The sequence below is a fragment of the Drosophila innubila genome, assembly GCF_004354385.1.
Source record: "Drosophila innubila isolate TH190305 chromosome 3L unlocalized genomic scaffold, UK_Dinn_1.0 0_D_3L, whole genome shotgun sequence".
Lineage (NCBI taxonomy): Eukaryota > Metazoa > Arthropoda > Insecta > Diptera > Drosophilidae > Drosophila > Drosophila innubila.
The window spans coordinates 18818711-18834184 of NW_022995376.1; positions in this window are offsets into that span (position 1 = coordinate 18818711).

Sequence of the window (15474 nt, forward strand, 5' to 3'; positions counted from 1 at the left end):
CAGATTTATTTGCGCGGCGTTTTTTTGATTGAAATCAAACAGCAGCGTATTGTGTCCGTCCGTCAGTTGTTTGCTAGTCGCCATTTGACGCAACTGTGGGAATATTCCACTGCAGCGTGCGGCACTGTTTACCCAACTGCCTGCTGCCCTTCTCCACCTCCTCCTTCTCGTTCTCTCCGAGATCTGCAGTGCACGCCCGCCAGTGATCGGAGATCTGTGATCGATGATCGGTGATCGGTGAGCGCACGCCCAAATGTGTTAATGTAGCAACAATTTTGTGTTGGTTTTTCTTGTTTTTTCTTTTTTTTTTTTGGGTCCACATATTGAGGTTCGGGGGAGGTCTGTAAATTGTTATGGCAATCTTTACTACCATATGCAAGAGCGAAAAGAGTACCCCCAACAGTTGCCCGCTTGTTTGTTACTCCATTGATCGATCGATTGTCGCTCTAATCAATCGTCGTCCAATGTCCCGTATCGGTTCGTGCCGTGTGCGGCGCCAGCTTTTTTTATTCAAGTGTGTGTTTGTGTCTCATATATCAGCTGGCTATTTTCCGTAAACACTTTTGTTGTTGTTCGTTGACGCTACTATAGTACAATAAATAGAGCGTGCGAAAGGCTGGACCGTTCCATACTGTCTTCAGTTTGAGGCAGATACCTCATACACACAAACACACACACACACATACATACCTGCAGATGCATTTATGTAAGTGTGAATATATGTGTGGCCATGTGACAAGGCTTGCATTGCTATAAAACGTGACTTTGGAATACCCACCCCTTTAATTATATTTATTTTATTATATTTATATTTAAGTATACGACTGTCAATGGGTATATCGACTTTTAAAGTAAATTGGTAATTATCGAAAAAAACTGTACCTTCGGTTGGATCTACCATAACAAATGATTATAGTTTCATAATAACAAGAATACCAAGCGTATACTTAATATTTGGCGGTTGTACAAGTGTCACTGTGAGTCTAATGATTTTCCTGAGTGTTTAAGTGTCAGCACTTACTACATTCTCTATTATACTCTAGCATATAATATATACATAAGTGACTTACTTACTTAGTTTCAATATAATTAACGATTTGAACTTTAATCATATATAATATTGACGACAGGCCCATAGATCACACTGTCATATCCAGAGGTCTAAGCGACGACTTGGGATCGCGTTTGTCGTTCTCAGTTTAAATTGCTGGGAAAGCCCAATGCGGCTCTAAGTGTTGTCTAGGTCAGGAAAAAACAAATTATAAACAGTATAGTTGGTAAAGAAATAATTTTGACAAAATAAATAACTTACATATTTTTTATTTGTTAAAAATAAACACATCTTGTGGACTTTTCTTATATTTTTTTAAATCTTAAGTATATTTTAATAATTAAATTAATAAATAAATATACATAAGTGACTTATATTTGTTGTGCAATCAATAACAATTTTTGGAGGCGCATGCTATTTAATTTTTTTGGGGCTAAACGGGTACTTACTTAGTTTCAATATAATTAACGATTTGAACTTTAATCATATATAATATTGACGACAAGCCCATAGATCACACTGTCTTATCCAGAGGTCTAAGCGACGACTTAGGATCGTGTTTGTCGTTCTCAGTTTAAATGGCTGGGAAAGCCCTAAGTGTTGTCTAGGTCAGAAAAAAAACAAATTATAAACAGCATAGTTGGTAAAGAAATAATTTGACAAAATAAATAATTTATATATTTTAGTTTTGTTAAAAAAAACACATCTTGTGGATTTTTCATATATTTTTTTTCAAATATTAAAATATTTTATTCAAATTTTAATAATTAAATTAATTAATATAAACTTTTCTATCCAAGACTTATTTTAAACTATTATTTGATTAACAGTATTTTTTAAATGTGATATTATTTAATAAATAATAATAATATAATAATATTTATTTTATTTTATTTAATTTAGCATAATATACATTTTTTTTAATTTATTTGGATTATATGGAATAAGTTGACTAATAATAAGTGATAAGTATTTGACACCTTGAGTTTGTTGTGATGTAAATTCGCGTGCACGTTTCAAAAGATTAATAGCCTTATCTGTGGGTCTGGACCCTAGCCACTTTGAGGAAAATAATTGGGGAAATACCGAGCATTAACCTGAAGCTGTCTTGGGTCAGGCTCCGACTCCAATGTGAATGTCAAATGTGAGTAATGGAAAACAAATACATTTTGATGACGCCATCAGTTCTGCCTGTTAGCCTGACTGTCGGCCAACGCTAATATAGCCCACAGTTTTGGCAATCAATCAAATGGCAAATGGCTAAGCAATCGATTGACTGACAGCAGCCGGAAATGGGCGCATACCACTAACCCACTAGCCATAGAAACTAGTCAATACAACAAATACAACTAATACAGCAATACAGCTGCTGCCTGTTGGCCAACACGTAACCCGCTAACGACATCGACGTCGACATCGACATCTCTAAATGCTTGATTAACACTAGAAATTAGCGTGTGCCGAAACTTGACGGCGTTGCGGCTGTGACGTCACGTTGTTTTGTGGCTCAAATTGAACACATTTGCTGTATTAGTATGTGTGTGTATATAAATTTTCATGCAATCTCCAATCGACGACAAAACTCGCACGCGCCGTCGACGATTGAGAGAGCGAGACAGAGCGAGAAACGAATGGAAAATTTCAGAGCTATGAAAATATGAGCATACTGGGGTTGATAATCAATGCACTATAAATCGATTAACACATTTAAACGACGACGACGACGACGGCGGCGTCGATGCTGAAAAGCAGCGTGCAGAAAACAAAATCAATTGCTTAATGATCCGCACATGGATGGCATTGATTATGAGACTCCTCCTCTAGCCCCTCCCACTCATAGTTGCTACAAATGTCGGGTTCGCGGAAAAGATAAAGCCATCTGTCGGCCTGGCAACGGATTAAAAGCCATTTGACATTTATGAGCGCCGTTGGATGATGTGGCAACATTTTGTGCAATGATTCGAGTACGAGTACTCTTACCAAAGCCAAGATGCGTCAGCCAAGGCACATGATCTGAGTGTGCTGGGTGATCTCTGAGCTGGCTGCGACATGGCTGTCTCGGCTTAAGATCAATTAGCACTGACAACTGAACGGCTCGACGCGACGATCTGCCTTTGTGTCTCACTTGTCTTGATCACCTTCGTTGATCATTTGGTGCCAGCTCCTGTTGTTTTTATTATTTTCATTATTATTGTTATTGTTGTCTAGGTGTTATACGCAACACGTCTCAGCCCGTCGATTGCGTCAGTGCCGTCGCCGTGGGATTAGGATAAGTCTTAAGCTTAAGTCGGAGTCGCTTGCCAGATTGCGTAAGGATTAAGCCAATGCTAGAAACAGTTACCATTGACTAATTACTTGACCATTTCACCTGTATGGTTTTACCAAAAATATAATGCACCTTAAAATGATCAGAAGAAATCGTAAGTATTTCAAGTAGTCGAGAGTTGAATGCTCTAACATACAAGTACTCTTAACAGTGTAAGCTAAGCATCTAAATAGCCTGTTTCCAAAACAAAGAAATACTTTTCATCTTGGTTTTTTTACACTTTCTTCATCATAAAAAAAATATACAGCTTCAAAATTAACCTTACAAAAGTACAAAACTCGGTTATTGCTGAATCGAATTAACCCAATTTTTTAAAAATAAGTCACAGAATTGATTTTCTTTTACTATGCATACAAATATGTATACTTTATTTTTCTTCATTAATTTTGTTAGTTCAATAACACTTATTATTCGTATAGGTAAAATATTCCCAAATATTTCAATGCAATGATTTATTAGTTTTATTAAAACTTCCTTATTTTTATTAAACTTCACTAAAAACAGTTGCCTTAGAGACTATTTGATCAGAACATTTAAAGATACTATTTGAAATACACTAAGGCCAGTTTTCAATGTCTAATTTAATCAAAGAGATATTTTTAAATTTGGAATTATTTTCTATACATTTTACGTCAACATTACATTTAAAAACCGACGCTAAAAAGATGCAGATTTTGAAATCGAAATTTAAAAATATAAATAAACCTTTTCAGATTTATTTTTAAAACCGTAAAATCAAGAAACGACAACTAAACAACTGTCTAACTGAAGAACAAACTTCTTCAGCAAGTCATAATACTCGTTTGCTTTGAAATAGATGTACTCACAAGTATCATAATATCTGGCCTTGAACGAGGCCGGTTCAAGTTCAGCGGCATCATGCACACACAGCACAATATACACAATACGAGTACATCAACAACAATAATAACAATAACAAAAACAAAGCTGTTTCGCTTTCGGAGCTGCAAGCAAGCAGCCCGCTCGCCACCCGCATCACACACAGCAACACAAGTCCAACCCAGACAGAGGCACTGGCAGTCCCGGTCCCAGTCCCAGTCCAAACTCGGCCAGACAGCGTTCAATGTCTGCTCTGTTGCTCTTGTTAGTGTTGTTGTTGCTGTTGTTGCTGTTGTTGTTGCTCTCAAAGTTCCGGCTGAGCTGGCATGCTTTTTTCGTTGTTGTCGCTGTTGAATGAACGCGCCTTGTGGGTTGGTCTTGTTGTCAGCATTTGTTATTGCGCATACGCCGCGTGCGCCGTTACATTTATACGCCTTTGGCCACACCCACCTAACCAGAGCCATATCCATCAGGTGGGTCACTGGACTCCTCAAAATATACTTGTCCAATGGTCGTTTAACGACCTTGCCAGACCTTGAACTCTTTTCGTTGTTAGTTAAACAATTATCGATGCTCCAAGTATATTTTCATTAGGTTTATTTTATTGCAATGGCTAAAGTTGAGCTACAGTTGTACAGGTTTTATTGGCATTACAGATATATCAAGACAATTAAGTGAGCCGATTAGATGAAGTCCAACTAATTGTTAATCAGATAATTTTTATACAAATTCTGCCATAAAATGAATTTACAAATAGAAATTAGCTCATTGCAATTAATATAAAATTATTTATATTTATCTATAAATAATTGCTTATGGTACTGTTGACCTGATTTTAAATTGCACATATAGAAACATTTACGCATTTGTTTTAAATTGAAACTTATAATCATACAACATTGACATTTTGCATATTATTAAGCAAGGGTATTTATAGAGAACTGTTTATTGACTCAACTATTAATTTTATACAGGCAATGAGTCCCACACATATCCGTAAACAAAGGTTATATTTATGACAATAACTCAAGATTACTAAGCAATCTATTACTTATACAATTGAGAACTGCATATATTAAAAAAATAAAGGAGAGTGCTTACTTGGATACCCAATCTACTCTAGCCTCAGGATGTTTGTTGTTATCAATTATTTAACAAAAAAATACAGGGTATTCAAACGAATATATTTACTGCTCAGCATATTGTCTCAAGCCGTTTTAATATGCCAAAAGTTCTAACTTGTTATGTTGTTATTCTTCATGTTGTTTTCTTTTTCTCTGATTTTGAGATCGTCGGACTTTTGTTTGATTTGGCGCTTTGGCTACTGTTTTATTCTCTGGCAATGCCAAAAGGCAAACAAACCAGCGATTCCAGTTATTTTCGACTGATTTACGGGGAATTTCATGTGCGTCAGCATCTGAGAGAGTCCGTCCTATTGTCCCTCTGTCCATCCGATTGTCAATTTGGTTTCGCCAGAAAAATGCCAGCCAGCTAACAGCAATGACAAACAGCAAACCAATCTATCCAGCCTCTTATACAGATACAGATACAGATACATATGTATATGTATGTAAATGTATGTATATTTTTACTATTTAAATTCGAGTTTTATTGTTATGTGAGTTATAGCGCTAACCTTTTTTTTATATTCTTTTTCGAGCGACAGCGAAATTCCATGCAAGGTGACTTTTTTGTCAACGACTTTCTGGGTGCAAATTTGTAATGCAAATTCGTGAGCATTGGGTTTTTAATGATCATAACCATACATACATACATATGCACAACGCACTTACATACATGCATACATTCAGCTCACACATAAAAATAAAAGATATTAATGAACAATAACGAAATCTTGACTGGAGGCACGCTTTGGTGTTATTTCATAAATAAAATATTAGATAGAAATAAAATAACGGAAAAAAGAAAAATTAAGCTTAAAATCAACAACAACAACTATGTCATCAATCTTAAAACTCTTTGTTATTTGTTATATTTTTGGCACTATGTTTATTTATATAGCAGCCGTCGCCATATGCATTGTTCAAGTATTATTATTATTTTTTTTGCCTGTCAGTGCCTTTGGCTCAAAAAAGCTAAAAATAATATTCAACCGCAGAGTTTACGCCTGGGGCAACTGGCGGCGACATCGTTGTCGACCCCTTCTCACCTCCTCCCTCCTCCTTCCCCCAATGACGCAAATAACACCTTTGGATCTTAAGATGCCAGACTGAAACTCAGACTGAGAATTAAACTCAATCATCATCGACCCAGTCACAATATCGGTTAGTCTACGTCGTGAGAAGTTTGGATATATCACAGTGGAAGTTTTTTTGAGTGGAAACCAGTGAAAACTTGTTCTAGTTTCGATCAGATACCATGGAAAACTACAAAAATTTCTAACTTGAGTTTATCAGGTTCCCTTTCGGATTTCGCATAGCGCTAAACATGCTCATATCAACATAACTATATAACTCTTCCAGTATGCATAGGAAATTATCATTATTTAAGGTGGCATTTGGGTTTTTAACACCTGATAAGATTTCATTATGATATCTTAATTAGCACATGGAAAAATTGTCATATCTGTGAGTGCTTTACTTATTTTATTTTAGGCCCCAACTCTTCTGAGAATCGCTTGGCTTCAACAATTGGAGTTTATTTTTGGAGGCTCAAAAAGTCTATTTTTAGGATCTTGATATAATTATGGGTTTTTTTCATGACAGCAACTGACAGCTTAATGAGAGTTTCCATTCATATAAGCTCACATTATTCGGGGTCTAATCATATGATTGATAACTTAATTTCTTCAATTTCCCACCAATTAAAATGCATTTTGTTTATTTATTTGGTTGAGGTAAATGATAGAGCTTTAAGTCAGGAAATTGGGACAAGTAATTGTAGGATTTAGGGTGCAGACACGCCCATTGTTATTTTATTATACTTTTTTGTTGATGACCATTAGCACTATTTTCCGTTGGAAGATTATGAAAGCAAATTTCATAGCAATCAGCAAGTTAAACTACTCGCATGTTTCAAATTCTAGTTATTTTATGAAACTTTATGTTCAAGAAATAATTTAATAAATGTTAAACCGCTCGACAACTGCCTTGGCACTAATTATAATATAAATTCCCCTAGTCACTCCGATTAAATACATCTAACCACATAAAACATTTAATGCACTTATTACTAGAATTTCCAAGAACTTTCGCTGAAGTAATAATTGTAAGCGATATCCGCTCTCTGTATTTATAATTCATCCGGAAATGAGTCGGGCCCCCTTAAAAATTCCGCAATGTTCTATTATCGGTCGAAAGATCTTATCAAAATTGATTAAGCAACGCGTCGTCAATCGAATTGGACACATGCTGCAGCTCTATATACAAATGTATAATGATCACATGCATCGTACGATGATCACGCCAATACTTAAAGGTTCCGGAACGCTGGCTGACGTCAAAAGAGCTAATCAAATATATTAGCGATGACCCACATAGAAACATTAACTAAAACAGACTTAGTAGCAGCCCTTAGAGGATGATCCGCGGTAAAGCGGGGAAGAAGCAACAAATTAATGCTGCTGCTAGGCTGAGTGCTGAACTGATAAGAAGTTAACACATACGATCATATGTACACGTACTCCTCCGGCCGAAGACGTCTACGTGCGCTCCGGTATTTCACCATACGAATCAAGCTATTGCCGTACGAAATAGAGGCTGATAAGGTGGCTTGTTATGACTGATTGTCTGCCGCAGTTGAAAGACTTTCTTATCGGCTCAATAGCAGAGTCGTCATCGTCTTTGGCGTCGTCGTCGAAAGTTAAGTACCAAAGTACATTATCGACGTCATTGTTATGACCACAAAGTATTGACGCAATGCTATTCAAAATATATAAAATTGGCTTGCAACTTGTGGTTAGTCCATGCATTGAAAGTGACTCAACCGATCCCCAACTTACGCGCATTTCACAGGAATATTGAGATTAGGTTATTTGAATAAGGCAAGTGGAATAAATTATATCATTTGAATTGATAAAAACTACACACATTGTACTTGTTACATTTCTCTTAAAAATCTTGCTTATTTATTCAATTTTGTCACATTTCAAACTGAATTAAAAATAACTATTCACTTGATATTTATTCAACTTTATTCATTTAACTGTAGCATGACAGCAACTGAACTATAGACTTTGTCATCCTGTTAAGCACCCAATGATTCATGCAATAGAAAATAGTACTTTGAAGTACATTAAAAAATAATCAAAGCGCAATTTATAACGTATTTAAACTGAGTAAAAAATGTGAATAAAACCTGAGATTAATCTATTCAAATTTGCATTGAAATTATCGTTTCGTATAAGTTAGTTTGATAAGTGTAAAAATAAATTATTCTTAAGAATAATAAATGGCAATTAAAAAAGTTGATTTTATAAGCTTTTTGTCAAAAGTGGCGCCGTTTGTCATCGGAATTCAAACTTGAATTAATTCAAATTTAGCTGATTCTTGTTTGGCCAACAACTTAGAAACCACAATAAAGTGCACTAGACGTTGTCTGGAATTCCCCTAATGAAAAGAAAGCCAACTACAACAACAATTATAAATATGCTCAACAATATTAACAACAACAATAACCGCAATATTCGCTAGGTGACAGACGCGACGTGCGCGTGTGCAAAAAAAAAACCGAAAAGATTTAGAGTTGAAGAAAAATAAAATTATAAAAAAAAAATGTATCCATAAAAAAGCAACAAATATATTGTAAAAGCACACAATGAATAAAACGAAAACCAGTTAGCTTGAGACGTCGCGTCGCGTTGCGCCGACAGCGGCAGCAGCAGCGGGCTGGGCACTTTAAGCCACACACGCGCCACTGGAGCAATTTTCAGCGCGTGAGTCGCCGGCAGCGCAGTCAGCAGTCAGCAGCGCAGTCAGCAGAGCAGTCAGCAGCGCAGTCAGCAGAGCAGTCAGCAGCCGACAAGCGACAGCGCAGTCAGCGTCTTTGTCGGCGGCGCTTTTGTCATAGATTGTCATTGTCCACGCGACTGCAGCAGCTGAATTCACACGGCTTATTATGGCTTTTTTTCGCGGAATTCGCGCCGACATTCCCCGTGAGTGCCATATTCGATATAAACGTATGTGGCTAGAAATAGATACAGTAGTAATTGCTTAGAGAGAATAGTGTATCAAGTGGAGTTAGAAATGGAGAAAATGTGCATACAATTATGCCTCGGAAATGATTCTAAGATATTATAAAAATGCAGTTTAAAGACGATTAGGAGAATTTATAAAACAGAGATAATTAGATATGTTGTATAAATACAGTTAAACAGTAAAAAGATGCAGTTAGGCGTCACTAATACCTTCATTCGAATACTTACATACATATACATTTTCTCAGTCTTACACATTTTTTATCCTTAGTAAATATAAATGTGAAAAAACTGAAAAGAGGAAGTACACACATAGATTGGATAAACCGATGTCCGAATTTCAGATATTGAATGAACACAGGGTAATTCGTCTAAACAGATTTTCGAGTCAATTGAAGGAAAATTAGGAGGTCGTAAGTAATAAAATTCTATTGCTAGATATTCTATGTTCTCAACTACACTTCAAGTGCTTTATAGGCACGCTAACCCGTATGTAGAGCAGTATAATATTGCCACAACTGTCACGTTGTGGTTCAATTTGACGCTGACGTTCTGTCAATTAGTGCACCACCACCAGCATTTGCTATGGGAGTGGGTGTAGGTGTGGGTGTTTGATTGATGTTAGAGTCAAAGCAGCCGACCCACCACTACCACATACACCACCACCAACTGGCAACAGGTGCCACCGACGCTGCTTCGGTTTTCCCCCACAACAAGCTCGCGTGGTTGCGATAAAATGGCTCATAAATCAAACCATATATAATATGTAAATATGTGATAGATAGTATTTATGTACCTGTGTTCTATTTTATTTGCCCATTAAAACTGATGAGCTTCAAAGCTAACAAATTGAAGCAAAGCTTTTGATCGTTATTTTCGCATTATTTGTCAGCTTTAATTTTAAATTTGCCAAAAAAAAAATGCATAAAAAATGCGCTGAAGACGCGAATCGTGGCACGTTTTGGTCATTACGATTCATTACCCATCCCAAGTCGTTGGCCAGCTCTCAGTTGTGGTTATTGTTCTTATTGTTGTTGTGCCCACACACAAAACGCTGCACGTTCTTGCGCAAAACAACAACAAAAACGAAGCCAATAGCAATTTATTAAGTATGCATTTTTAGTTTGTGTGTTCGTTCCAATTGGTCAATGTGCTTGCATAACCCATAAAAGATCGTCATATCTCTGTAATGTTTTATTTTTTATTGTCAGATTTAATTTCACCTGCTTACATAAGCCATGACTATGTCACTCTTTAAACTTGTTCTAAATATATATATCTATAAATATATATATATGCTATGTAGTTGTTGTTGTCGTTTGACATAAGCCGAATTATTGAAACCATCGTGAAAAATGAAACACGAAGCGACATTTTCAGTTGGGGATAACCGTATTATGACGAATTTGAAAGCACTTACCTTGTCTTCATTCGAAAATGCACATTAATTAATTGTTTAAAAATAACTGACTGCCAAAACTTTGAAAATATTCCATACATTTTGAAAACATAGTCAGTTTTATGTTTTTTTCAGCTAATTATTTTATAGATTAAACAAGGTTTGTTTTATTATTATTATAGTTTTGTCAACTATCACTGACACCCTGCGTAGGGTGCATTAAGTCTAAAGTTCAATGTGGATCAAAAACTATGATATGCGATAAAAGAAAACAAGCATTTCAAAAATTTTGGCGAAATTGCACACTGTCAACTGTTTTTGCACTGAAATTCAAAGTCAATGCAACGCTTACATAACTTACATAACAATACACCATACACACGCGCACAACAATACACACTTTACTTACGTAAAAGATGGTGTGAAAGACGATGAACAGAAATGGTAAAGAAAACCAAGAGCAAAAAAGAAATTTCACAACACAACCTCGAAAAAAATAAAGCAAATGAGAACGCTGTAATCGAAAGTGCTTGACTGAAAGATACTCTTTAGGTAGATATGAGATAAATATCTAATAATGCTTAGATATAATAGAGCTGCATTTCTTTAACTGAAATATTTCAGAAATATGTTCTATGTTTAGTAACCGATTTTTCAAGCTACTTATCCGATTCGGCATGAAGAAAGTTAAAATATTGTCCCTTACTTTAAGGACAATCATCAGCTATTGTTGCTAATCAAGAATTAACTCATATATATTATTTATAGGGTCTTGAGATTAGCACTCTCTTCGTTTACGATTTAAAGGTTATTGAAAAGAATGCAAAATTGACACGCGCCGAAAAAAAAATTGATTGAAATTGTATTGGAAAGATTGCTAAGACGCATTCGAGATTGTCCAATTAAAATTTGTGGCGTTGACAACGACTTTAGCGTAATAATGAAAGTAATTGCTGTAGCTGAGAGAGTACACAAACAACATAATGAATATAATGGAAAAAAGGCAGAGCAAAAGTCAACGGCGACTGAAAAAATATAATAAAAGCTGCTTGCTGGCAAACAACAAACAGTCGAAAGACGACAACCGTCAACCGTCAGCCGTCAGCCGACAAACGACGAACGGCAGACGGCAGACGAGGGAGGCGTACAAAGATTGAGCGGCACGTGCCGCGGTTAGCGTCACCGTCAGCGTCAAAATGGGGGCTAATAGTAATGAGCAACAACAACCAGAGTAAATGAAAAAATTAACAAAAGCTATAACAACAACAACAACAACTCTCATTTGCAAAACAAGCCGACGTGCAGTTGATCGCGAAATCGCAAGCGATCACACATCGTCGATCGATCGATGAATTTCTGCTTCTTTTTTTTATTCATTGGATTGCTGCTTCTTCTGCTGCCCTGGGGGTTAATGGAGCATAATGCCTTACTTAATTAGAATGTAAGAAAAGCCACAAATTGTGTGGTGTTTAAATTATCAGCATTTCTGCCCATTTGCGAGTATGTCTCATACACAGTCAATATTCCTAATTTAGAAAAATATATTCAAAGACTTATGTGATAATACTAATTAACAAAAATTCAATTCATATATGTATATTGTATTACTTTTCATCTTCGTAAAGTGTATCTGGCTGTCAAGCAGTCTTATTTGCTAAGCTATTTCTACAAATACTCCATCTATAAAAAATCAATAACTATTAATAATTATAAACAATTACATTTGCTGTTATAATAAGTTGACTATTTGCCTGGACAAAACTATCCCCGAAATATATACATATATTCTAAGTTCGGTAAGATTTATCGAAAGTGAAAATCTTTGTACTGTTCTAACTTCATTTCAGAAATCTTTTGCATATTGAATTCCCTTTGAGTTGATAAATTTAAGTCTGATAAAGTGAACAAATTTAATTTTAAAGTACATTTTACAAAATACTGTAAAAGTGAAAGTAAAAACCTGTTTAAGCCTGTCTTAAGTCTTGACACTTTTCTGTAAATAGTTTTATCTTTATACTTAATCTATGGTCGAGTTTCTTACACTCTAAGTGCACTTCGTAAACCTTATAGCCATTGATTTTATGCAGTTTTTAAAGTTGTTTTAGTATGTATTTATTTATGTAAAAAGTATTATTTTCAAATATGTAGAAAATTAAAAAGTAAAATTACATTTTTTGTGATAAGTAAATCTGCTTGCCTTTGAGTGGGCCACGCGAAAAGTCTGAGAAGAAAAGAGAAGAGAACAGAGAAGACAGCACATCACACTGGCAATTCGTGGTTCTTTGTACGGAGTACAGACGCAGTCCCGTGCTTGTCTCTAGCGGCTTCAAAAGTGCAAAGTGTCCGGGGGACTGGAGCTTTGCTGACGCACGAGATGATTATCAAATCGTGAGGAGGGTGGCAGCAACGAGAGGGGGCGGGGCGGGACGGCAATCAGTACCACGACACGAGGAGCCATAGTGCCAATTGAGCGTATTGCTCGTGCTGGTCGAGCTCGTGCCGATTGTGACGGTCAGTCGATTAGTCGTACAGTCGTACAGTCGATCAGTTGAGCGTCCGTCGAATTCGTTATAGTAATCATCATTAGCGCTCTGTATTGCATGTATGTATGTATGTATGTGTGCCTGACCAGACACGGCTTATTTTAGCCAAAGGTCAAGAGTAGCATCGATAGAAAAACTCATCAAAATCCAAAAATAAATCGCGCATTCACAAAACGCCATAAATCAAAGCGTCTGCGCATTTTGATGACTTTTTATCACGAGTTTGTGTTAAAATGTCGCCATCGGTTCCCCCCAGGTCTTAAAACGGAACTATGGCAGTTTTCAGCTCGGCTTTTGAGATTTTCTCAACTGAAAAAGCATTTCCGTTTAGCAGGAACAGTATTTCCAATGAATCTGCTATTATATTGCATGCTGTATCTTTTCTAACTGGTTCCTCTGACAACTTTGTATATCTGACTAATTAATTGGCAATGTTTAATACTCTCAACCGTATTCTCGGAATGAAATAAATATCAATGACTTGTCTCTAATGGCAATAGACAGTCCGTGCCACTTAAGCTCCGTCATGGTGACTTCCTATCGCAATGCTCGTCAGATGTAAGCAAATGCTTACTGTAAGGGTCAACTTCCCTATTTACCCGCACTCGACTTATCAGTGTCAGTTTTTCCCATGCGGAAGCATTCAACTTTAACGCCCCACAGTGACGCCAGCTCATAAAGTATTTAACTAAAGGAATTAGGGTTTTGAAATATTCCAGTCTTCGAGAAACTATGTGAAGTTTATAGTTTGAAGTGATCGTTTGTAGAAATTGGCCTTTTAGGTTTCATAACTGTGATTTATACCTATGGAACACATTTTCTTTGAATAGATAATATTTATAAAATATTAGTTACTCTGAATATGTCTTTTAATGTTTTTGACACACTGTGACGACTGAGGGTTGTCTTACAATAGCGGAACCGCCGACAAGGTTACAGGCTGTCATTTTGGCACTGAACCAATCCGTAACCCAAAGCAAAGTCCGTCTACTGTATTAAGGTCAACATGTCAATTTGCGATAACGTTTGAGGTGTTTTTCACATGTTTTTTCAATAATTTTTTTTTTTTTTTTGAATTTTTTGTTTTGGTGCGAGATTTTGGCGCCATATAAAATATCAAAGACGACGAGACAACAACCGGGGGGTTTACGAGTATTCGTTTTGTCAATTAACTGCGCCAATGATCAGACTAAGTAGTTTGTTTACCTAGACGCCGTTTGAGATGCGATTAGATTAAGTCGCATTGTATTATCATGATTGATGGTTTATTTTTAGCCACTGTGGATTATTAATATTTTTACTATGGCTCGCTTGATGTGCTAATCAACAAAATTGTGGGCCAACGACAGCTCTCAGTTTTTCAAAGTGTTTTTGTTTTTTATGACAGACATTTAATTGAACTTTGGGTCCAAGTGGTTTTTTTTTTGGGTATTTTATTACCTAGACGGGGGGTTCTACATTGTTTATTGATAGCAAAGTGTTGAGATATGATCTACTACGCTTCTGTGAAACCGGGAAAGTTATTCGCAAGTCATTGACGCATGCTTTTCTGCGGTTTAAGAAAAGCCCCACCAAGTAATTGTAATTTTTTTGCCCTGTGCTTAAGATATAATGAACCGCATATTGATCCAATTGGAATCTTCAGAATATTTCGCAATTCTTGTAAAAATTTTAAATTAATTAAATATATCTAAAAATATAGATTGTCTTTTAAATTAAGTTTTAATATATATGTTTTAATATAAATATATATAAACTATTTTTGAAATTTTTTTTTGAGCTAAAAAAATAAAATCATTTTTTATTTTTATTTATTTTTATCAATAATAATGATAATTTTTGATTTTTATTAATAATAATTATGGTGTAAGTTTTATTAAATTACTCAAAACTAATAAATATCATTGAAAAAAACGGAAAAAATCAGAAATTTAAAAATCATGGCGGAAATGCAGAGATTGTAAAATTATAAAGTTTTTGGTGTAAATCATTATTTTCTAGGACAATTATAAGTTTGTGTTTTGTTTTATAAAAAAAAAAAAAATAATCATTATTTACGGTTTCTGCTTTAAACATCGTAAAACTAATTGGGTCCCCACCTGGCAACTGTCCATAACAAAATTCATCATCCAGAAGCCAGTGCTACTGAATGTTTGACTA